At 35.6% G+C, this 25,609-nt stretch overlaps 1 protein-coding gene across 1 annotated transcript in view; it reads left to right on the forward strand.

The window, feature by feature from the left end:
- Nucleotides 1-23,644: 23,644 nt before the first annotated feature.
- LOC148953077 (uncharacterized) overlaps nucleotides 23,645-25,609 on the forward strand; it is an 80,461-nt gene continuing 78,496 nt past the window's right edge. The window contains exon 1 of the mRNA XM_089088286.1: nucleotides 23,645-23,672. The gene's annotated coding sequence lies outside the window, so the exon portion shown is untranslated. The remainder of the gene's footprint in view (nucleotides 23,673-25,609) is intronic.

Genomic DNA, 25,609 nt, shown 5'->3' on the forward strand with positions numbered 1-25,609 from the left:
TTGCGATAGACCTCGTAGTGGAAATGTGTTCAGGGCTTTCCGAGATACCAAAATTATTACAAACGTTTTGTGGCGGAGACTCATGCTCAAAATGTTGAAAAGGCTTCCCGTGAAGTTAGAGATAATCCGATAAAACTGTGGCACCTTTTAAATCAGTCCTCCCCACCTCCTTTGAAACATGACCAACTAATTTCAGAGAGTAATTTGGTTAGCCATTACAACCAAATTTTTGGGAGTCCCTTAATTCCAAATTAGAATTTAATTTACGGCATATGCTTAATTCGTCAAAACTTAACCGATCAACCGTAAGCATTGCAGCTTCTGATTTTTACATCGCAGTTAAACGCCTGAAATTTTGGCAATCGAGTGGTACGGACTGGATAGGTTCCGAACATCTGAAACTTGGCTCGACATTGCTTTATCAGTATTTTTTCTCTTTTTCCTCTTTTTCTCTTTTTCTCTTTGTGCCTTAATTTAGGGATGATGCCTTTTGTATTTTGCTCTGGTAAAACATTGAACGTCCCAAGAAAGATCGAGGATAAGTCCAAATGTTCTTGATACAAGCCAATGCAGCTTCCGTGATTAGTAAAGTATTCGAGCGCGTTTTAGCACCTCATTTGATTAGTGAATGTCTGGTTGGAGATAAGCAGTTTGGTTTCCGGGCTCACTGTGATTGCACATCTGCTCAGCGACTTGTAAGGACAATATTACGCCATTTTGATTACACCCATACCCCAACTTTACATGTGTAGCGTAGATATCACAGCCAAGTTCGACTCGGTTTTGCATCCTCAATTTTTACTTGCACTAATTGAGTCCGTTGTTGATATTGGTAATATGTGTGTTTTACGGGATGGGTATTTACATTCGTTTATCCAGGTTGTTTTGGGGCAGGTTTTGAGAATGGGCAACTTAAGGCTCAGCTGTCTAATAGGATATCGACAAGCCGAAGTTTACACCAGGGCTTGATCCTCAAAAACAGAGTTTCGTGTATACTCTAGTCATGAGCAGCAACACAATCCTTGTATTCGTACACCATCAGGAGAAGTTATCAGTCATAGGAACTCGTTTAGATACCTAGGAGTTGAAAACATTTCCTCATTTTGGAAAATGCTCACTGCCACCGAAAGATGGAGAACGCGCACCAGCTATTATTAGTTCACTAAGTAACTGCTGAGAACTGCTTAGAAGAAGAACATCAAGAAAAGGAAGTTTCGTATTCTCTTCTAATTCCACAGTAAACTTTAAATCCCCCCTTCAGATCATATTTTATTTTTTCCAGACCATTTTATTTTGTTCGATAATGTCTCTTTGATGTCTAGGGATCGGGGTTTAAAGCAAAATTTTCATGAAACTCTTGAAATAAAGAAAATCTTATTCAAGAATATTGCTTTCAATCGTGACACAGGTGAATTTGGGCTAAATTCTATCAACGATAATTTATTAAAATCTGACAGAGTAAACTTCAATTCACCCAATGTAATTGACCTCTGTCCAAGTGTTATATCATTGAACGCCAATTAACTTAGAATCCAAGAAGGTCAAAGAAGCTAGCTTCTGCCTTTGGTTTGAAAATTAGAGAATACTTTTTATACCCTTGCAGATTCCGATATATATATATATATATATATATATATATATATATATATATATATATATATATATATATATATATATATATATATATATATATATATATATATATATATATATATATATATATATATATATATATATATATATATATATATATATATATATATATATATATATATATATAATAAAAAAATACAAAAAAAACTTAAAATATTAAATAAAAAATAAAAAAATAAAAAAAAAAAAAAAAGTGTCTCTCTCTCTCTCTCTCTCTCTCTCTCTCTCTCTCTCTCTCTCTCTCTCTCTCTCTCTCTCTCTCTCTCTCTCTCTCTCTCTCTCTCTCTCTCTCTCTCTCTCTCTCTCTCTCTCTCTCTCTCTCTCTCTCTCTCTCTCTCTCTCTCTCTCTCTCTCTCTCTCTCTCTCTCTCTCTCTCTCTCTCTCTCTCTCTCTCTCTCTCTCTCTCTCTCTCTCTCTCTCTCTCTCTCTCTCTCTCTCTCTCTCTCTCTCTCTCTCTCTCTCTCTCTCTCTCTCTCTCTCTCTCTCTCTCTCTCTCTCTCTCTCTCTCTCTGTGTGTGTGTGTGTTTGTGCTGATTTATAATTAGACTAGACTTAAGGGTGGTTCGTCAATGAGTAACTGAAAGAGCGGACCAGTATTATCAATATGAGCTATCCCAAAAGGCTGTATTGCCTTATCTGTTTTTCCTAATGTGGGCTTATATTCTATGTAAACAAGTATAACACTTTTCATGCGCTGGCTTGCTAGACATCTGCATTGCTCGAAAGCAGCCATGGTTTAAAATTCAAATTTGAAGTTTCTTCAGACTCATTTCATGCGGCTAATTCAGAATTTGAAATTTTTTTTTAACATCATGATTCAAATGAAGGTTCCCTGTGTAGGGAAAGGAGGCTCTTTTAAGACCTATCCCAGTGCCTCCATTTTCTGTGATTATTGGTTTCTCTCATCGAATTTCTTGCCTTATGCAGACTTCCCATCACAGCTTGGTAACAATTCTTTTTTTCTTTTTTTTCACTTCTTTCAGCGACTTCTACTAAGCTTCCATATTTGTTTTCTTACTTATTATGTTACTTTTCTTTTTATTTCATCCCTCTCCTCAAGTGGTTTAATTACCAAATTTTATATGTTTGCCTTCCTCTTGCTTGTGAAACTACAAAACTAACCTAGTATTCGGGCTAGCTTTAACAAATGTAATTCTATTGCCTATTACGTCGCAAAATGGAATATTTTTGGAGCGTCTCTACTCCAAAGACACTTGGAAATGGCAGCTTCTAACCTATAATTGTTCGAACCCCAATTTTTGTGTTTCCTTTGCTAAACTATTGCAGTGTTATTCCTGGACGATCAGTCTATAGCCTGTGCCAGTATTAAGGCTGAATTAGGACTCTATTTGCTATTATTATGCCTAAAGTTCTTCTGTTTCTATCAAAGTTTCAACGGTCTAGTTAGATTTTTTTTACGTATTATCTTTTATTTTATTCTTTTAATTCGCGGTACAGATACTTTATTATTTAGTGATATACGGCACTACTGCATTGCATTTATTACTAACACTAATAAAACTACTAAATATATACTTACTTCTACTTGCTAAATACTAGATACTGTAATTTTTTTCATTTTACAATTTTTGATTGAGACTTTTTTCCATTTTTTCTATTGTACCCAAATCTTTGTGGGGACACAAATATATTTGTAATAGCCAAAGTTCGAGGAAAACTGCTCGAGGTTTTGTTAATTCGAGCGCCGCTAAAAGCGAAATCCATTTGCCTACCCCTTCAGATAAGGTCATTTCGTTTTTTTTTTTGTTTTTTTTTAATTTGCAACCTTATTTAGTCATCTCGACTCAGTTTTCCCGCAAGCTGTGGTAACGTGGGCTTATGGTTTTAAAGTGATGTTGTAGTTGATACCTTATTACTCCGTTTATAGAGGGTATACTTATGGTCCTAAGGTAAATAAACTTTGGTATCTTGCCTTAGGCTTTGGACAGACAAATTTGGCGTACCAGCTGGGATTATTCGAGGGAATAAAATAAGATTGTAGTGAGGTTGGCAAAAACACAATACTCTTCTTAATGCAACACACGATACAACGTCTGGTAATATAGAACCGCTGTGACTATTTGTCCCAGAGAATCAACAATTATAAGACTACTATGATAATATAATAAGACGCTTAAACACTTACGATAATTGACATATAATCCAAGATATTTCTAACGAGATATCAAACGGGCAGAGGTTCACCCGGCAAATGGATTAGAGCGCTCCCAGTCTAAAAAATCTGAGCATATATATATATATATATATATATATATATATATATATATATATATATATATATATATATATATATATATATATATATATATATATATATATATATATATATATATATATATATATATATATATATATATATATATATATATTATATATATATATATATATATATATATATATATATATATATATATATATATATATATATATATATATATATATATATATATATATATATATATGAAAAAACCAAGCGCATTAATCTGGTCAATTGACGTAATTAGCCAGGAAATTGGCTATTGAGCAAGTTCCTTTCAAGCCCACACATTCCAGGATGTGTACCTTTATCTTAATAAAAAGAGGAATTTCAAAACTTGGCATCTTGTATTTTTTGCGTAATAAATGTTTTTATTTCATATTAAATTATTTTGTTTAATTAGGTAGTTACCACAGGAATATTTAAGCTAGCTAAAATTGAATGACATCGTTCATAGGGTCTAGTCAACCCAGTCTAACCTGACTGTTTTTCGATGCATCCCTTAAGACTTTCACCTTTTTCATAAACACCATGGGGATCATTTAAAATTAAGGGGATCATTTTGTCATTTCGTCAATTACAATAATCATGTGGATTTCTCACTTGATGGATATACACAAACTAAGGTTTTGTGAAAAGCAAAAAACGAAGAGACAAATAGATTTTTTGGACTTTGCAAGGACCCTAGCGAGAGAGGACATTAGCATTAGAAGAACAAAACGGCAACTATGTTTAAATTGTTCAACTTATAGTAATAAATGTGGCACTTCTTGATACCTCACATGAAACATACAAATTTACCTATTTACCCACAATTCCTCAGAAGCAATTCATTGACTTTCTTTCACTAGAAGTCAGGGAGAAGATCCTCGACGAAGTTTTGAATTAAAAATCTTACTCTTTGATGCGACACTCGATGCTTGACATTCTGATAAGCATGTAGGCGTAATCCGCAATACGAAACAGATAAAAATACGAAGCAAAACAGATAAAAATACCGATGTGAACTCGAAGGCACAAGCCAGTGGCATTCTGAAAAGGACTAAATACTACAAATTTATCGTTTGCCGTACCCTTATGAAATAAATCATGTACAATATCAGGAAAGCAACAGAAATCTTGAAGAAGAGAGTATCAACATCATCGACACAATTGAGATGCTTGAATCTATGAAGAAACTTTTCGAAAGAATATTAGATGATAAAATGAACAATTTTCATTGACTGTTCTAAACTGTTTGCCATAATGATAGAAATTGAAACAATTTTGTTTTGACAGCCAAGGTTTCAGTTGGAGATATTGATCTAACAAGAACATTTTTTTTCCAAACCGAGAAAGACCTCAAGATTTTACTGCTTTTAAGGTAGAGCTTGGAAATCTGTTTCAATTTTGCCATGACATTTCCTTCCAAGGTGAAGGAAATTTTCCGAGCAACATTAGCTTAAGCGAGATAATCTCCTTTGCGAAGTGGCTGCTACAGAACCTATTGCACTTGCCGCTGCTGAAAGAACATTTAGTAAGCTTAAGTTTGTTAAGAATTTGCTGAGAACTGGCATGGTTGATCTGGACTAAATTGCGTTTTTTTTGGCGAATGAAAAAAATCTCACCAATACCATTGACTTAAATGAGATTGTCTAACGGTGGTCCACTTTGAAGACCAGGTAACTACAAACATAGCTGTCCTTAATTACGCTTGATGTATTCCGTTTTAGCCTCTCGATAGATCAATATAAATGTCCTTCGAGCCACCCCTGATAGTATAACATTTTTTTTGGGGGGGGGGGGTTATCCCTTCTGAATCGTCATTCAGAAGCATTTTTTCATTTATTTCTCTTTTGATTCCATGGATTGTGCGATGTCAACGCCTCAAAAATTAGGAAAAAATTCCTTTAAAGGTACTTACACTCTTCGTTGAAACATCCCTTCTGTGTTCGTTCTGTTCTTGGCAGCCCTGGAAAGGATCTTGGCCAACCTGATTTACCTTCTAGTGTCATCTTTGTATCTAGTGACAATAGATTTATTATAAGCCGAATAAGGCCATAAAACGCAGTATAGAGTAATACGCGCCATATTATATTAACGAAAATACTAATAAACTCTACCCCCCCCCCCAAAAAAAAAAACAACCAACAAACAAAACAACAACACTAAAAGAAAAAAGAAAAAAAAAACACCACCCACTCTCCTTCCTTTACCACTTCACTGGCGTTTATATATACCAGAACGTTATTACTTTTTAAAGTCGTCTGCAGGATCACCCAGAACTCAAGGGTATTATTGTAAAAAAAAAATTTAATTGGATAGCTACTGGGGCCCAATTAGAATGTTTGCCATGTTCTCCATTTCTAAATTTAATATGAGAAAAGAACACTCAACGTTTGAGGCTTGCCTTTTCATTCAGAAATCTTTTTTTTCTATTTTCGTTCAAATACAAAACCTGGTCTCTAGCATCTCGGACGACAGATTTAATTTCAAGTAACAGTCAAAATTATAAACTTTAATTTAGGCACAAAACTTCAACGTCTAGTCTCCTTATTGCCTAGATCCAAATCTGGATAATCTGGTCTCTGAATATAATCCTAAACCGATCCATAAGTGATTCATCCTTCTCTGCCAACCCTAGTTTCTCATTCCATATATCGAAGGTTGGAATGGGATACTTTTACTTGCAGAATGACTAAAACATTCTTATTGAATACTTTCTGGCACCAAATACTTGCGATATAATTTGTTTCAATGAAGAATGTTAATCAAAAGATTGTTACTTTTGTTAATTTGGGTTTTCAGGACATGCTCTCTCTCTTTGCGATTGGTGTTTTAGCATTCCCTGGCTTCTTTTAAAACTAAGTATAAAAATACAAGTTTTTTTTTTAACTGGAAGTAAGTACCAATAATTAAACTTAAAATAAATAAATTTTTTCCATGTATTAGGGTGGTCGCCCCTTCCTCAACCCCCGCTCTGCACAATAATGTTGGATATTTTGTCACAATTCTTTAAGAAAGGCTGCTTACCTCAAGAGCTGTTGAATTTGAATGGGAAGCATTTTTAAAGAACTTTAAGACTTTAGCACTAATATTGGGGGTCGAAAAAGGGGTAGCCTAACTCATGTATGGAATGATTTCGGTTCATTTTAAAATATTATGTTGCTCCTTAGGCTACTTTTAGTTTGAAAAACTCGTTTTTATTTATTTAATAAAGAATAGTGCCATATTGAGCTTAAACACAAAACCAGTGATTACCCGTCACCAAGTTTCTCAATGTTTTCACTAAGAAAAAATTATTATCTCCGATATCTCCTCGAAAATTCAGGCCAACGAAAATTTACGATTTGTATTTTGGCTTTCGTTTGTGTATTTTACAAACATAAATTTTTGGGACGATTTTGGAGAACTGAATTTTCTATTAGGGAAACTCCGAAAGTCGAGAAAATAATTGGAGCATTTTATAAATCCCCAGGAATGCTTGGACCCTAAAGTGTATTTATGAATTTACTGGCATCCGCTTTAATAGTTAAATCTGTAGACAATTATATTTGTGCAAGCCCTCTCTGGAAAACTAACGATATAAGGAGGGCACTGCATATGGCAGGGGTCGTTATAGAAACTTCAAAAGGGGCTCATTCGATTGGAAATTGAGAGTTCTAGTGCCCTTTTTAATAGTCGAAAGTGATTGGAGGGCAACTAGCCCCCACTCCACGCCATCATTCCCCCAAACAAATCCAATCAAAATTTTGAGATAGCCGTTTTGTTCAGCGTAATTGATTTCCACATAGAAAATTTTTTTTTGAGGAGGACACTCCCCCACAACCCTCAGGGCCAGAGTTTTAAGTTATACCCTTGGGGCAAATAAGGTTTTTATAGAAGGCGTTGTCGTAGGCACTTCAAAACAGACTCATCCAATTGGAAATTCGAAGGGCTAGTACCATTTTTAATAGTCGAAAGTGATTGGAGGGCAACTAGCCCCCCCCCGGCCCAACATTCCCCCAAACAAATCCAATCAAAATTTTGAGAGCCATTTTGTTCAGCGTAGTTGATTTCCACATAGAAAATATGTTTTTGAGGAGCACACTCTCCCAAAACCCTATGGTCAAGGGTTTTAAGTTATGCCCTGGGGACATATAAGGTTTTTATAGAAGGCTTTGTCGTAGAAACTTCAAAAGGGGTTCATTTGATTGTAAATTCAAAGGGCTAGTGCCCTTTTCAATAGTCAAAAGTGATTGCAGGGCAACTAGCCCCCCCCCCCACGCACATCATTCCCCCAAACACATCACATAAAATTTTTAGATAACCATTTTGTTCGGCGTAGTTGATTTCCTAATAGAAAATATATTTTTGAGGAGGACACTCCCCCACAACCCTCAGGGCAAGGGTTTTAAGGTATGCCCTGGGGGCATATAAGGTCTTTAAAGAAGGCGTTGTCGTAGAAACTTCAAAAAAGGCTCATTCGATAGGAAATTCACAGGAGTAGTGCCTTTTTTCATAGTCGAAAGTGATTGGAGGGCAACTAGCTCCCCCCCCCCCACGCCTATCATTCCTCCAAACACTTCCAATCAAAATTTTGAGTTCAGCATGTTTTTCGATGCATCCCTTAAGACTTTCACCTTTTTCATAAACACCATGGGGATCATTTAAAATTAAGGGGATCATTTTGTCATTTCGTCAATTACAATAATCATGTGGATTTCTCACTTGATGGATATACACAAACTAAGGTTTTGTGAAAAGCAAAAAACGAAGAGACAAATAGATTTTTTGGACTTTGCAAGGACCCTAGCGAGAGAGGACATTAGCATTAGAAGAACAAAACGGCAACTATGTTTAAATTGTTCAACTTATAGTAATAAATGTGGCACTTCTTGATACCTCATATGAAACATACAAATTTACCTATTTACCCACAATTCCTCAGAAGCAATTCATTGACTTTCTTTCACTAGAAGTCAGGGAGAAGATCCTCGACGAAGTTTTGAATTAAAAATCTTACTCTTTGATGCGACACTCGATGCTTGACATTCTGATAAGCATGTAGGCGTAATCCGCAATACGAAACAGATAAAAATACGAAGCAAAACAGATAAAAATACCGATGTGAACTCGAAGGCACAAGCCAGTGGCATTCTGAAAAGGACTAAATACTACAAATTTATCGTTTGCCGTACCCTTATGAAATAAATCATGTACAATATCAGGAAAGCAACAGAAATCTTGAAGAAGAGAGTATCAACATCATCGACACAATTGAGATGCTTGAATCTATGAAGAAACTTTTCGAAAGAATATTAGATGATAAAATGAACAATTTTCATTGACTGTTCTAAACTGTTTGCCATAATGATAGAAATTGAAACAATTTTGTTTTGACAGCCAAGGTTTCAGTTGGAGATATTGATCTAACAAGAACATTTTTTTTTCCAAACCGAGAAAGACCTCAAGATTTTACTGCTTTTAAGGTAGAGCTTGGAAATCTGTTTCAATTTTGCCATGACATTTCCTTCCAAGGTGAAGGAAATTTTCGGGCAACATTAGCTTAAGCGAGATAATCTCCTTTGCGAAGTGGCTGCTACAGAACCTATTGCACTTGCCGCTGCTGAAAGAACATTTAGTAAGCTTAAGTTTGTTAAGAATTTGCTGAGAACTGGCATGGTTGATCTGGACTAAATTGCGTTTTTTTTGGCGAATGAAAAAAATCTCACCAATACCATTGACTTAAATGAGATTGTCTAACGGTGGTCCACTTTGAAGACCAGGTAACTACAAACATAGCTGTCCTTAATTACGCTTGATGTATTCCGTTTTAGCCTCTCGATAGATCAATATAAATGTCCTTCGAGCCACCCCTGATAGTATAACATTTTTTTTGGGGGGGGGGGGGGTTAACCCTTCTGAATCGTCATTCAGAAGCATTTTTTAATTTATTTCTCTTTTGATTCCATGGATTGTGCGATGTCAACGCCTCAAAAATTAGGAAAAAATTCCTTTAAAGGTACTTACACTCTTCGTTGAAACATCCCTTCTGTGTTCGTTCTGTTCTTGGCAGCCCTGGAAAGGATCTTGGCCAACCTGATTTACCTTCTAGTGTCATCTTTGTATCTAGTGACAATAGATTTATTATAAGCCGAATAAGGCCATAAAACGCAGTATAGAGTAATACGCGCCATATTATATTAACGAAAATACTAATAAACTCTACCCCCCCCCCCAAAAAAAAAACAACCAACAAACAAAACAACAACACTAAAAGAAAAAAGAAAAAAAAAACACCACCCACTCTCCTTCCTTTACCACTTCACTGGCGTTTATATATACCTGAACGTTCTTCCTTTTTAAAGTCGTCTGCAGGATCACCCAGAACACAAGGGTATTATTGTAAAAAAAAAATTTAATTGGATAGCTACTGGGGCCCAATTAGAATGTTTGCCATGTTCTCCATTTCTAAATTTAATATGAGAAAAGAACACTCAACGTTTGAGGCTTGCCTTTTCATTCAGAAATCTTTTTTTTCTATTTTCGTTCAAATACAAAACCTGGTCTCTAGCATCTCGGACGACAGATTTAATTTCAAGTAACAGTCAAAATTATAAACTTTAATTTAGGCACAAAACTTCAACGTCTAGTCTCCTTATTGCCTAGATCCAAATCTGGATAATCTGGTCTCTGAATATAATCCTAAACCGATCCATAAGTGATTCATCCTTCTCTGCCAACCCTAGTTTCTCATTCCATATATCGAAGGTTGGAATGGGATACTTTTACTTGCAGAATGACTAAAACATTCTTATTGAATACTTTCTGGCACCAAATACTTGCGATATAATTTGTTTCAATGAAGAATGTTAATCAAAAGATTGTTACTTTTGTTAATTTGGGTTTTCAGGACATGCTCTCTCTCTTTGCGATTGGTGTTTTAGCATTCCCTGGCTTCTTTTAAAACTAAGTATAAAAATACAAGTTTTTTTTTTAACTGGAAGTAAGTACCAATAATTAAACTTAAAATAAATAAATTTTTTCCATGTATTAGGGTGGTCGCCCCTTCCTCAACCCCCGCTCTGCACAATAATGTTGGATATTTTGTCACAATTCTTTAAGAAAGGCTGCTTACCTCAAGAGCTGTTGAATTTGAATGGGAAGCATTTTTAAAGAACTTTAAGACTTTAGCACTAATATTGGGGGTCGAAAAAGGGGTAGCCTAACTCATGTATGGAATGATTTCGGTTCATTTTAAAATATAATGTTGCTCCTTAGGCTACTTTTAGTTTGAAAAACTCGTTTTTATTTATTTAATAAAGAATAGTGCCATATTGAGCTTAAACACAAAACCAGTGATTACCCGTCACCAAGTTTCTCAATGTTTTCACTAAGAAAAAATTATTATCTCCGATATCTCCTCGAAAATTCAGGCCAACGAAAATTTACGATTTGTATTTTGGCTTTCGTTTGTGTATTTTACAAACATAAATTTTTGGGACGATTTTGGAGAACTGAATTTTCTATTAGGGAAACTCCGAAAGTCGAGAAAATAATTGGAGCATTTTATAAATCCCCAGGAATGCTTGGACCCTAAAGTGTATTTATGAATTTACTGGCATCCGCTTTAATAGTTAAATCTGTAGACAATTATATTTGTGCAAGCCCTCTCTGGAAAACTAACGATATAAGGAGGGCACTGCATATGGCAGGGGTCGTTATAGAAACTTCAAAAGGGGCTCATTCGATTGGAAATTGAGAGTTCTAGTGCCCTTTTTAATAGTCGAAAGTGATTGGAGGGCAACTAGCCCCACTCCACGCCATCATTCCCCCAAACAAATCCAATCAAAATTTTGAGATAGCCGTTTTGTTCAGCGTAATTGATTTCCACATAGAAAATTTTTTTTTGAGGAGGACACTCCCCCACAACCCTCAGGGCCAGAGTTTTAAGTTATACCCTTGGGGCAAATAAGGTTTTTATAGAAGGCGTTGTCGTAGGCACTTCAAAACAGACTCATCCAATTGGAAATTCGAAGGGCTAGTCCCCTTTTTAATAGCCGAAAGTGATTGGAGGGCAACTAGGCCCCCCCCTGCCCCTCATTCCCCCAAACACATCCAATCAAAATTTTGAGATAGCCATTTTGTTCAGCGTAGTTGATTTCCACATAGAAAATATGTTTTTGAGGAGCACACTCTCCCAAAACCCTATGGTCAAGGGTTTTAAGTTATGCCCTGGGGACATATAAGGTTTTTATAGAAGGCTTTGTCGTAGAAACTTCAAAAGGGGTTCATTTGATTGTAAATTCAAAGGGCTAGTGCCCTTTTAAATAGTCAAAAGTGATTGGAGGGCAACTAGCCCCCCCCCCCCCCACGCACATCATTCCCCCAAACACATCACATAAAATTTTTAGATAACCATTTTGTTCGGCGTAGTTGATTTCCTAATAGAAAATATATTTTTGAGGAGGACACTCCCCCACAACCCTCAGGGCAAGGGTTTTAAGGTATGCCCTGGGGGCATATAAGGTCTTTAAAGAAGGCGTTGTCGTAGAAACTTCAAAAAAGGCTCATTCGATAGGAAATTCACAGGAGTAGTGCCTTTTTTCATAGTCGAAAGTGATTGGAGGGCAACTAGCTCCCCCCCCCCCGCCTATCATTCCCCCAAACACTTCCAATCAAAATTTTGAGATGGCCATTTTGTTCAGCATAGTTGATTTTCAGATAGAAAATATGTTTTTGAGGAGGATACTCCCCCACAGCTCTCAGGGCAAGGGTTTTAAGTTATTTCCTGGGGGCATAAAATGCTTTTATAGAAGGTGTTGTCGTAGAAACTTCAAAAAAGCTCATTCCATAGGAAATTCAAAGGGCTAGTGCCCTTTTTAATAGTCAAAAGTGATTGGAGGGCAACTAGCTCCCCCCCCCCCTTTCCCATGCCCATCATTCCCCAAACACATCCAATAAAAATATTGAGATAGCCATTTTGTTCAGCGTAGTTGATTTCAGGATAGAAAATATATTTTTGAGGAGGACACTCCCCCACAACCCTCAGGGCAAGGGTTCTAAGTTATGCCCAGGGGGCATATAAGGTTTTTATTTAAATCTTTGTCGCAGAAACTTGAAAAAGAGCCCATTTGATTGGAAATTTAAAGGGCTAATACCCTTTTTAATAGTCAAAAGTAATTAGGGATATTTTTTGTTGTTGTTGTTGTTTAGACCAGGGCACTTCGTATCGAATGATTTGTCGTGGAAACTTTGAAAAGGGCTCATTCGATTGAAAATAGAAAGGGTTGATGCCCTTTTTAATAGTCAAAATTGATTAGAGGGCAACAATTCCCCCTTCCACTCCCACCCTCCCACCATCACCCTCCCATTTGCCCATTATGTTTAAAAAATAAATGCTGCCTTAAGATTAAAACGAAATGCACTGTGATAATGCTAATTCCCAATAAGGCATTTCAGCAGTATCCCAAGAACGACTGAGGGTGTTATGTTCAAACTTTCGGGGCTACTTCAGCTCTTAAAATTTAACCAAATCAAAATGGCGTCAGTGTATCCAAGCTATCAAAGAAAGTAAATAGATTTTTTGCGAATGGTATCAAGTTTTCTATTTCAGGTCAACTAGAGGTCAACCCTATGAACCTAAATTAAACAGTACTATTTGTGTCCAAATTTTAAAATGGTGTATGCTGTTAAAAAATGCTGAAAATTTTCTCCAGAATACAAATAGCAGGCCAAACTATAAAGTCTTTAAAAAAACGAAAAGATTTAAAGTATTATTTTCTTTTTCCCTGAAAGGACTATGTCAATAAAAACGAACATAAATTAATTTAGAAAACGTTTTCCACGAAACAAGTTTTTCAAGGAAAAGAAAAGAACTCCATTAAACAAAAAAAGGGCAAAAATAAAATCAAATAATCTGCCATGCGTAGCACTATCACAAATCAGCATCAATAAGTAATTGAAACCCAAAACAAACAGAAATTACAATAAATTACCGAATCAAACTCAAAACAACCAAAAACTAATGTAAGTTGGGTGAAAAACCCCTATACTTTCCCAAGGCCAGAACAAAATTTACACTTAATTGAAAAAATACAAAAGAATGTGCATTGTCAGTTTAATGTACATAGGCTATACTGATATTTAGTAATTAAAATGTTAATATTATTTGATTTATGAAAGTTATAAAAGTAAAAATATTTATATTTTTTCAGTAAAGTGCAAATTTTGTTCTGGCCTTGGGAAGCCATAGGGGTTTTGCACCCAACTTATGTTAATTTCTGCTCTTTTTTAGTTTGACTCGGTTATTTATTGTAATTTCTGTTCATTTTGGTTTCATTTGTTTATCGATGCTGATTTGTGGTAGTTCCACGCCTGGTAGATTATTTGATTTTATTTTTACTCATTTTTTGTTTAATAGAGTTCTTCACTTTTCTTGGAAAAACTTATTTTGTGGAAAAAGTTTTTTGTAATTAATACTGGAAAGGACCGACTAGTTCATTCAGCATGATCCATGAAAGAGAGTGAGCATATGAATCATAATCTTGATCAGGTTAAAAAACAAGTCTTTTCAAATAAAAGTGAAGAGCGGCAGTAATTGTTAAAACGAAGTATATGAAGTACGAGTATATTCAGTATATTCAGTATATGAAGTATATGAAGTATATTCAGTATATGAAGTAAATGAAGTATATTCAGTACATGAAGAGAATGCCTCTCCAATCCCTGATCTGCACACCAAAGTTGTATTGTGCATGTAATTAATTTGATTTTCCTGATAGGAATCCATGCTTATTAGGCAACAAGATGAAGTATGGGGTTAAATGTTCCAGGGGGTGAATCAGTGTCTATGTGTTCAAGTATAGCCTAGTTTTTAAACATAATGGGTAAATGGGAAGTTGGGGTGGGACGGCGATTAGTTGCACTCCAACCGCTTTCGACTATCAAAAAGGGCATCAGCCCTTTCTATTTTCAAGCGAATGAGCCCTTTTCGAAGTTCGTACGACAACCCCTTCGATATGAAATGCCCGGATCTAAACAAAAAAATAAATAAATAATACATTGTACCCACATCGATCTTTACTATAAAAAAGTCAAGCTTCCCAATCACTTTTGAGTATTAAAAAGGGCATTAGACCTTTCGAATTCCAACCGAATGAGCCCTTTTTGAGTTTTTACGACAACGCTTTGTATAAAAAACCTTATATTCCCCCAGGGCATAAAGTACAACCCTTACCCTAAGGACTGTGAGGGGGGTTGTCATCCTCAAAGACCTACTTTCCAGAATTTTCAACTACGTTAAACAAAATGATTATCTCAAAATTTTGATTGGATGTGTTTGGGGAAATGGTGGGCTTGAGAGGGTTGTTAGCTGCTCTCTAATCACTTTCAGCTATTAAAAAAGGGACTAGCCCTTTCAATATCCAATCAATTGAGCCCTTTTGAAGTTTCTACAATAACGGTTTCAATATAAACCTCATATGCCCCAGGGCATAACTTACAACCCTTGCCATGAGGGCTCTGGGTGGTTGTCATCCTCAAAAACCTAATTTCCAGAACTTTCAACTATGTTGGACAAAATGCTTATCTCAAAATTTTGATTGGCTGAGTTTGGGGAAAAAGCGGGCGTGAGAGGGGGGTTAGTTGCCCTCCAATCACTTTTTACTATTAAAAAGGTCACTAGCTCTTTGAATTTCCAATTGAATTAGCCTTTTTTGAACTTTCTACAACAATACTTTCTAAAAAAACCCGTCTAAGCCCCCAGGGCATAACTTACAACCCTTGCCTTGAGGGCTCTGGGGGATTGTCTTCCTCAAAAACATAATTTATATCTAGAAATACACAACACTGAAGAAAATAACTATCGAAAATTTTTGATTAGATGTGCTTTGGGAAATGGCGGGCTTGGAAGGGGTGCTAGCTCCCTTCCAATCACTTTCGACAATTAAAAAGGGCACTAGCCCTTTGAATTTCCAATCCATTGAGCCTTTTTTGAAGTTTATACGACAACACTTTCTATAACAACCTTATATGCCTCAGGGCATAACTTATAACCCTTGCCCTGATGGCTCTGGGGGAGTGTCTTCCTCAAAAACATTATTTCTATCTAAAAATCAACTACACTGAACAAAATGGCTATCTCAAAATTTTGATTGGATGTGTCTTGGGAAATGGTAGGCGTGAAAGGGATGTTAGTTGCCTTCCAATCACTTTTGACAATTAAAAAAGGTACAGCCACTCCAATTTCCAATTGAATGAGCCCTTTTCAAAGTTTCTACAACATCTTCGATACGATGTGCCCTGGTCTAAATGAAAAAAATATAAATAATGCATTGTGCCAACATCGTTCTTATATACCCCCAGGGCATAACTTAAAACGCTTATCCTGAGGGCTGTGGGGGAGTGTCCTCCTCAAAAACATATTTTCAATATGGAAATCAACTACGCTGAACAAAATCGCTATCTCAAAATTTTGATTGGATGTGTTTGGGGAAATGGTGGGCGTGGAAGGGGTGTTAGTTGCCTTCCAATAACTTTCGACTATTAAAAAGAGCACACGTCACTCCAATTTCCAATCGAATGAGCCCTTTTTGAAGTTTCTACGACAACTCCTTCGATACAATTTTGCCTTGGTCCAAAGGAAAAAAGAAATAATAATACATTGTGCCAACATCGTTCTTTACTTATGCTGCACTATTGCAAAATACAAATGAACGTGCATTGTCAGTTTAATATACATATGCTGATATTTAGTAATCAAAATGTTAATAATATTTGATTTGTTAAAGCTATAAAAGTAAAAACATTAATATTTTTTCAGTAAAGTGCAATTCATGTTCCCATGCAAATCATGAGCCCAACTTATATTAAGTTTTGCTCGTTTTGAGTTTGACTCGGTTGTTTATTGTAATTTCTGATTGTTTTGGGTTTCATCTATATATTGATGCTGATTTGTGGTAGTTTCACGCTTGGTAGATTTTTTTATTTTATTTTTGCTCATTTTTGGTTTAATGGCGTTCTTTACTTTTCTTTGAAAAACTTGTTTTCTGGAAAAAGTTTTTTTTAATTAATATTCAGAAAAACAGAACAGTGTCCATGCTTACTCCCGACTTGAACAAGCTATCCCAGAGTTTTCAAAAGCACTCCTGCCCTAGGGGAAAACATTCTGGGTATGCAGCCAAATCTTTCTTGTCCTGCTCAAGCGTTGCATCCCTCTCAACCTAGTATTGTAATCGATTTTTTTACTATTCTTTAGCCACATGCTTTGAAATGGTCTCGTGGGGCTCCTATTCTTTAAATTCTGATTACTTTTCTATTGTGTCTAAAAATTTCTTTCCCTCTTTTCCAATCGTAGTCAAATTTTGAAAGACAACACATCCACATAACCTTGCCTCTTGATTTTGGTTTGTTCATATTATCTTGTCAGGCTTCAGTTTAACTTTCCCAAACTCCCAGACCATCGGCCATAAATAAATCATATGCGAGCATTGACGGATTTTTAAGGCCTGTTGCTAGGTTACCAGACCAGTCTCTGTATACCTGATTTAATTAAAAAAAAACTCTGTTTTAAATCCAAGATTATGAAAAATAAAAAGTAAACGACAAAATAAAACGACTCTATTCTATTGATATGGAAATTCCGTTTTCAGTATCTACGACTGAATCTAAGCATGGCTAAAATCAACCATTTCTCTATTGAGAAGTTTGAAAATCCTAAAGTCTTTTCAGGAAAAGGAAAATGCAACGTTTTCTGTCTATAACTGATTTGAACACCTGGGATCTGAATAAGGCCAAAATAGACGACTTAAAGGACTTCACAAAAAGTAGGGGCTAGATCTGAACGATCAGTGAAAGCAAATCACACATGGGCGTAAGCAGGTTTTAAAGCATAAGTTGCTAGTAGTCCGGTCCCTTTGAACCTGGTTTAATTTAAACGAGTCTATTGAAAAACGGCATTAAAACATTAAAATTACGTATATTTTGTTTACAAGTGAATTTGGTATTTGATATCTACAACTGAAGCTAAGTTTTGTGAAAATCGGCCATTTCTTTACCGAGAAGTTTGAAAATGTAAGTCTTCCCAGGAGAGGGAAATACAAATTCGACTGTCTCAGAATTGAGTACCTGGGACCTCAATGAGGTCAAAATAAACGACTTATTCAACTTTGCAAAAACCAGGGGCGGTGAAACACCCTCCACCCCAGTATACTACAAGTAAACGTTTAAGAAATTTTGAAGAGGAAATGGGCCTCACTATATAAGATCACTCACTAAATAGCACAATATTGAAAATCCCTTTTCTGGGAAAATCAAAATTTCTTACCAGAGTCCTCTTAGCTTCTTTCTCAATTAATTTAAAAAAAACTTTTTCCCCAAAATAAGTTTTTCAAAGAGAAGTAAAGAGAACTATTAAGCCAAGAATGAGCAAAAATAAATTCAAATAATCTTCCAAGCGTAAAACTACCACAAATCACTATCAATAAATAAATGAAACTCAAAACGAACTGAAATTACAATAAATAGCGAGTCAAACTCAAAACGAGCAAAATTTAACACTCATGCCTTCTCAAGACCCGAACACAATTTGCGTTTTACTTGAGAAGGCATGGGTGTTAATTTTTGTTCGTTTTGAGCTTGAATCGGCTATTTATTGTAATTTCTGTTCGGTTTGAATCTCATTAATTTATTGATAGTGATTTGTGATAGTTTTACGCTTGGAAAATTATTTGACTTTAATTTTGCTCATTCTTTGCTTAGTGGAACTCTTTACTTTTCTTTGAAAAACTTGTCTTGTGGAAAAAGTTTTTTAAATTAATTTTTGTTCGTTTCTTATTCACATAGTCTTTTTCATGGAAAAGAATAATATTGTATATCTTTTCATGTTTTCTTTCTATAAGAATCCATAGTATGGGTTGCTATTTGTATGTTTGAGAAATTCTTTCATCAATTTTTAATCCTGAAAAAGGGTACCAGAACTTCTGATTATCAATCCAATGAGCCCCCTCCGAAGTTTATACAATCACCCTTTCTATATATAATTTATATGCCCCCAGTGCATAAGTTACAACCTTTTCCTTGAGGGCTGTGGGGGGTTGTCATCCTCAAAGACATAATTTACGGACCTTTGAATTACGTTGAACAAAATGCCAATTTCAAAATTTTTATTGGATGCATTTCGAGAAATGGTAGGTGTGAGAGGAAGATTAGTTGCCCTCCAGTCACTTTCGACTATTAGAAAGGGCACTAGCCCTTTCAATTTCCAATCGAATAAGCTCTTTTCGAAGTTTGTAAGACAACAAATGGCCATCTCAAAATCCCTATCAGAGGCATTTCTGGAAAATGCGGTGTATTCACCCTCCGATCACTCTGAATCCTAAAAAGGGCACTAGAACTTCTGATTACCAATCCAATGAGCCCCTTCCGAATTTTGTACGATCACCCTTTCTATCTACCTTATATGACCTAGGGCATAACTTACAACCCTTGCCCTGAGGGTTGTGGGCGGGGGGGGGGGGTGTCATCCTAAAAGACATAGTTTTCTGATGTTTCAACTACATTGAACAAAATTACTATCTCAAAATTTTGATTGGATGTGTTTGGGGAAATGGTGGGCGTAAGAGGGTTGTGGGGGAAAAACATGTTTGCGCTGAACAAAATGGTTATCTCAAAATTTTGATTGGATGTGTTTGGGGAAATGGTGGGCATGAGGGGGGGGGGGCTAGTTGCCCTCTAATCACTTTCAACTATTAAAAACGGCACTAGCCCTTTCAATTTCCAATCAAATGATCCCTTTTCGAAGTTTCTACGACAGCTTTTTCAATACCAAGTGCCCTGGTCTAAAACCCAAAAAATAATAATAATAATAATACATTGTACCCCCATCGCTGTTTACTTAGGCAGCGCTCTTGCGCTGCCTATGATTAAGTTTAATCTTTTACATAGGATAAAGTTTTTTGTTGTTATTTATTTTTATATTTTTTTAATAATTCTTGTCTAGGAAATTCTTAAACGTGTTTTTCATCTCGTTGACAAAGATTATTTTGCCCCTTTACAAGAATCGGGGTTGTAACATTAGGCATGCATGTATACAGTAAACTCAGCCTTCCAATGTTCTGTGAAACATTATTTCAGAAATGAAGTTACCTCAAATTGCATAAAAATCGCAGCAGTGCAGATAGTATGAAGTCATTTTTGGTTGAAAATATCTTAGCAATACAAAACACATTACGTCCTTTTGCTGTATAAACAAGATTCTTCGGCCACAGCAATTACTAATGAAAATCCTTTTTTTGCAAATGAGTGCAAAATCGCTATGGGCTAGAAATTTTTTTTTCTCACATTCACGAATTAGAAATGAAAACAGAGGATATAACGAATCATAAGAAAAGAAATATCTTTGATTGCACAGAAATTTGAATGGTTTGTCCAGGAAAGGCCTATGAGACAACTAGGTCAGGGTAAAGAATCCTAGTCTCCTAAACAGAAGAGTGACTGGCCTAATTTATATGTTTGAAGAAGGGCAAAGACTAAATTAATTCATAACACACAATTTCAAACAGGTGTGTTGAATTATCATCTAAAAATAGATTAAACCAAAATTTGAAGTTCCAGGAAACAGCTTTTAGTTCCAAATATTAGTTTCAAATTATAGTTTCAAACTTAGTTTCAAATTTTATTATTTTCAAATGATAAGTTAATAAATTCTTATCAGTTTCAAATTTAGTTGCAAATTTTCAGATAAAAGATGCAAGAGATTCTGAAAATTAAACGCCATTACATCATACTGCCAAAAAAGGCGTTTTAGCTATTTACAGTTACTAGTTTTAAAGGGTGCTCTCTTATATGCATTGGATTCTGCCAGGTTTTGACGTTTAGATTACGCTAAGAATTCAAATGCAGTGTGCTCTGTGGTGGTGCTTTGGGTCTATGCTCCAGAAAACAGTTTTACATCATGCTGCTGAAGAATGTAGACTACGTATTTGTCAACTATTAGTTTCAAATGGGGCAACTAAAGATTCAAGCACTCATAGATTCATCATGCTGCAGGATGAGCGCATTAGATATTTGTCAATTACTAGTTTCAAAGGGTGATCTCTTAGATACATTATATTCAGACAATCTTTCACCTATAGATTACGATAATAATGCAAATGTAATGATTGCGGCTAATTATCTTCAAGAATCTATAGATTACGCTAAAAATTCAAATGCAATGGCTGTGGTTAGTATCTTGAAGGATGTGTCCGCTGAAGAAAGTGGACTAGATATTTATCAGCTATTAGTTTCAAGTGCAGCGACTATAGATACAAAAGATTCTGAAATTGCACGCTATTACATAGCTTCCATATACACGCTTCCAGACAAGGCACTAACATTATTTGCCGGTTAATAGTTTCAAACGATAATCTCTTAAATGCGTTAGATTCTGACAATCTTTCACCTATAGATTACGCTAAAAATTCATATACAATGGTTGTGGCTAATTATCTAGAAGAATAGCTCCTACGGTGGCACTTTGGGTTTAAGTTCCAGTAATCAGTTTTGCATCAGACCGCTGAAGAGAGTAGACTGGATATTTGTTTGTTATTAGTTTCGAATGGGGTGAATATAGATGCAAGAGATTCTGAAAATTCGCATGCCATTGCATCATGCTGCCAGAAAAAGAAGTTTAGCTATTTGTATGTTACTAGTTTCAAAGAGTAATCTTTAAAATGTATTAGACTCTGACAATTTTTCACCTATAGACTACGCAAAAAATTCAAATGCGATGATATCGGCTAATTTTCTTGAAGAATGTGTCCTGTTATGGCGCTTTGGATCTAAGTTCCATAAGAGAGTTTCACATCATGTCGCTGTAGAAAGTAGACTAGATATTTGTCAGCTATTAGTTTCAAATGGGGTGACTTTAAATGCAAAAGTTTCTGAAAATTACACGCCATTACATCATACTGCTAGACAAGGCATTTTAGCTATTTGCCGGTTACTAGTTTCAAAGGGTGTTCTCTAAGAAACATTAGATTCTGACAGTTTTTCAGTTATAAATTACGCTAAAAATTCAAAAGCGATGATAAGGGCTTATTACTGTGAAAAATGTGTCCTGTGGTTTAAAATCCAGTCCCAATAAATATTTCCTTGGACAATTTCCCCAAAAAATTCCCACATGTAAAATTGATTCGCCATAGAGAAAGTAAGACAAATAAAAACAGTTTCGTATAAGATTTCTGACAAAATCACCCATGCAAAATTTTCCCTGGAAAGCTCAACCCAGGAAACTTCCCTCGTCACAGTAAAATCTCCAACCATGGAAAATATTTACATACATCCTAATAACAAATAATTTGTGTAAACAATAGTACGGGCAAATTTTAGCAGTATAAGCCTTTTCTTCAGGGGCTTCTTCAGCTTTTTGTGGGGCATCATTTTATTCCCAAAGACATATATATTGGGCCTTTAAACTATATTAAACAAGATGGATACCTCAAAGTTTCCATCAGACGACTTTGGGAAAGAAAGGGCGTTACAGGGGGGCTAGTTGCCGTCCAGTCGTTTTGTTCAATTAAAAAGGGTACTAGAAGGTTTAATTTCCGTTTGAATGAGCATTGTCCCGATCTTCTGGGATCCTTGGATCGACACAATCATCCCTGTAAAAAATAAGAAGACAAACAAATAAACACACATCAGTAATCTTTCTTCTGGTAAAAAAAAGAAAAAGAAAATTCCACCTTTTTGTAGATGGATTCTCGTTTTTCGAAAATCAGGCAAATCGTCTGAGGCCTTAAGTTTTTAATGGGTAATACTAAACTTAATGAATTTATATATTTGAAAGCAGCATAAAAATTAAATTCTTTTAATGTACATATTTTTATTAAAATTTTATTATTTAGAGTTTTGGTAACTGTTGTACCGTATCGCTCCTCAATTACAGTTTATTATAAAAAATATTATTTGAGACCATCACTAAAATCCATGAAAAACAGCAAAATTTTACCGTATATCAATAAAAAAAAGCTGTGGTACCAAAGCAAGAAAATTTCGTGGGGGAATGTAATTTTCAAAATCAAGGGGGAAATTTGTTTTCAATAAATAAAAATTTTAAAAAGAGGGTATTTTTTACATTTAGCGGAGGGGGGGGGGGCCTTTGTTCTTGCAAGATATTGTTTATCAACAATCATAATTTTGGCGCAGCAAAGGTTTTCTGGTCTTCGCTGTACATAAAACGACCCACATTTGAAAATTTTTATTTGTCAAACATGTTGCTGAAAATAAGTGGATAATTTCAAAGCAGAATATTATGGGAGGAACTTTTTTTTGTTCTTACAATTCAAGAAGAGAAAAAACAACTTCTTCGCCATAATTTCTTTTGCACTTAATATGAGATTAATCTCTTACCTAAAATAAGACATGAGAAAGTTTTTTTTTAAAGTATCTAACCCTCCAAAACAGTAGTACTGAAAAATTTTGTTTTGCAAAATTAAAGCATCGGATTTTCATCAGTTCATGAAAAAGGATATAAACAATAAGATCATTAGAGTAAACATCTGTCTGATAGAAAATAGTAGAGAAATTTTCAGTTTAATAGAAAAATAGGCACTTCCATTTAACATTTCCAACAATAGGCTAATAAAAATCTTCGGTCCCCCGAAAATTATTGATTTTCGCCAGAAAAGGTCTATAAAACCTGAATATGCAGCATTTTAGATGACGTTGATATTGTTTTCTTTTTTTATTATCAAGCTTTCTGTTGAAGAAATTGCATTCTGCACTCGAATGTTGAAGGGTAAGGGAAAAATAATAGTTGAAGAATAGAAGAAAAAAAAAAAAGGATTCATTGAATGTGTAGGTTCAGCCTCTTCACCCCAAAAGACAATAACCAAAGGCCTTCCTCAGGGAGCAGTCCTCAGCTGCCTCCTCTGACCTATATCTCTGGGACATGAACCTCCCCCACACAAACCTACAATATGCTGATGATCTGTTACTATGGTCAACTGGCAACACCTTTGAGATTGCACAGTCAAAGCTGCAAAAGTCACTCTTCCAATTTGAAATTTTTTCTCAATGTTCAGATTTAGCCTACCCATCAAGTGAAAAATAGGCCTAATCCAATTTCACCAAAAGCAAAATCATGTTAATGCAAGACTAACTCTAAATGGAACAACTATTCCAGAAGATAATTTACATTGATTACCCAGGTCTCGTGCCTGACCAAAAACTTAATTTCCACCTCTACATTTCAAACACAATAATAAAAGTGCTATAGAAAAACAAGAATACTAAAAAGACTTCTTTCCACGCCCTGGGGCTGTAAGGAGAAAACCTTACTCCAGTTTTATAAGTCACATATATGAACCCATATTGACTATGGGCTCATTGTCTATGGTCCATGTGCAAAGACCTAGATGTAAAAATTGAAACAATACAAAATGATATAATATGTCTTAATTTGGTCTTAGGAAACCCACAAGCACCAAGTTTCTGCTTATGGAGAGTGGATTAACAACAATAAGGGAGAAATGTATCTTTCTCTTGATAAAACATCTTACCGAAAATTGAATCAAATAGCTCACACACCCTACATAATTTGTTAAGAAATCCAGCCATGTATAGAGGCATTGCAGATGAGTATGCCATTATTCAGAAGAAGTTCCCTGTACCTTCAAAGTCTATTGCACCTACTTTTCCCTATTCCCCTCCATGGAGTTGGTCAATTCCCATAATAAATACTGATTCCTCAAAGTGGACTAAAGATTTAACCCCCATTGCTTTTATCCAGAAAAAAATTTGATGAATTGAATACAATTACTTATAAAAACCTTTTCCAAATTTTTGTTGATGGGTCCAAACTGAATGAGAAGGTAGCAACTGGTGCTTTCCTTCCTCACCTGAACATTGGAATAGGTAAGAGATTGTATAGTAATGTATCTATAATGTCTGCAGAGTTAAATGCCATAATCATGGTATTAGAACACCTTATGAAAAACCAATCCTTGATTTCTAATTCAAATAATATTATAGTTTATTCTGACTTTTTGTCAAGCCTTGAGTTGCTGTCTTCAGCTCCTCAGTATTAGTTGGATATTGACACTTATCATTTTCTTAGTATTACTTACTTACTTAAGTCCCATCCGTCCTTGAAGGTCGTCTTGGGGCCTCTTTCTTCGTAACGGCGTGGATGTGCCTTCTGTATGCTTCATGGTCTTTTGCTAGGCAAAGAAGGTCCGAGAGGCGGTGAGGTGCAAAGTTTTCCTTCCACCTTTTTGGGGGACGAGCACGAGGACGAGAACCGTGAATTTGGCCTTCGAAGGTGATTTTTGGGAGACGGGACCGACTCATCCGTTGTACGTGACTGAGCCATCAAAGTTGCTGGAGCTGGATCTTCATGAGAATTGTTTGTTGTACTTTAAGGCGCTTGAGAAGTTCAAAATTTGAGATTCTATCAAGGTAAGTGATCCCGCCGATGCGGCGGAGGCACTTAGTTTCAAATGCTGCAAGTCGACGGTTGTCATTTACCTTCAGTGTCCATTACCTTCCTTCAGTGTCAGTTCCCTTACCTTCTTCTTCTTCTTCTATTTAACAGCAGGCGGGCTTTTCAGTAAAACTATTTAGCCCTTTTCCTTCTGCTTCACTCTGTGGGCTACAGAGCTACTGGCTTGATTGCCTCATATTTATTAGATATATTCAGATATCTTTCAGCAGATCTTTCGACTCTAGGAGTTC

The sequence above is a fragment of the Artemia sp. Qi Xiang Cuo genome, chromosome 4 (assembly GCF_049724085.1).
Source record: "Artemia sp. Qi Xiang Cuo chromosome 4, ASM4972408v1, whole genome shotgun sequence".
NCBI lineage: Eukaryota > Metazoa > Arthropoda > Branchiopoda > Anostraca > Artemiidae > Artemia > Artemia sp. Qi Xiang Cuo.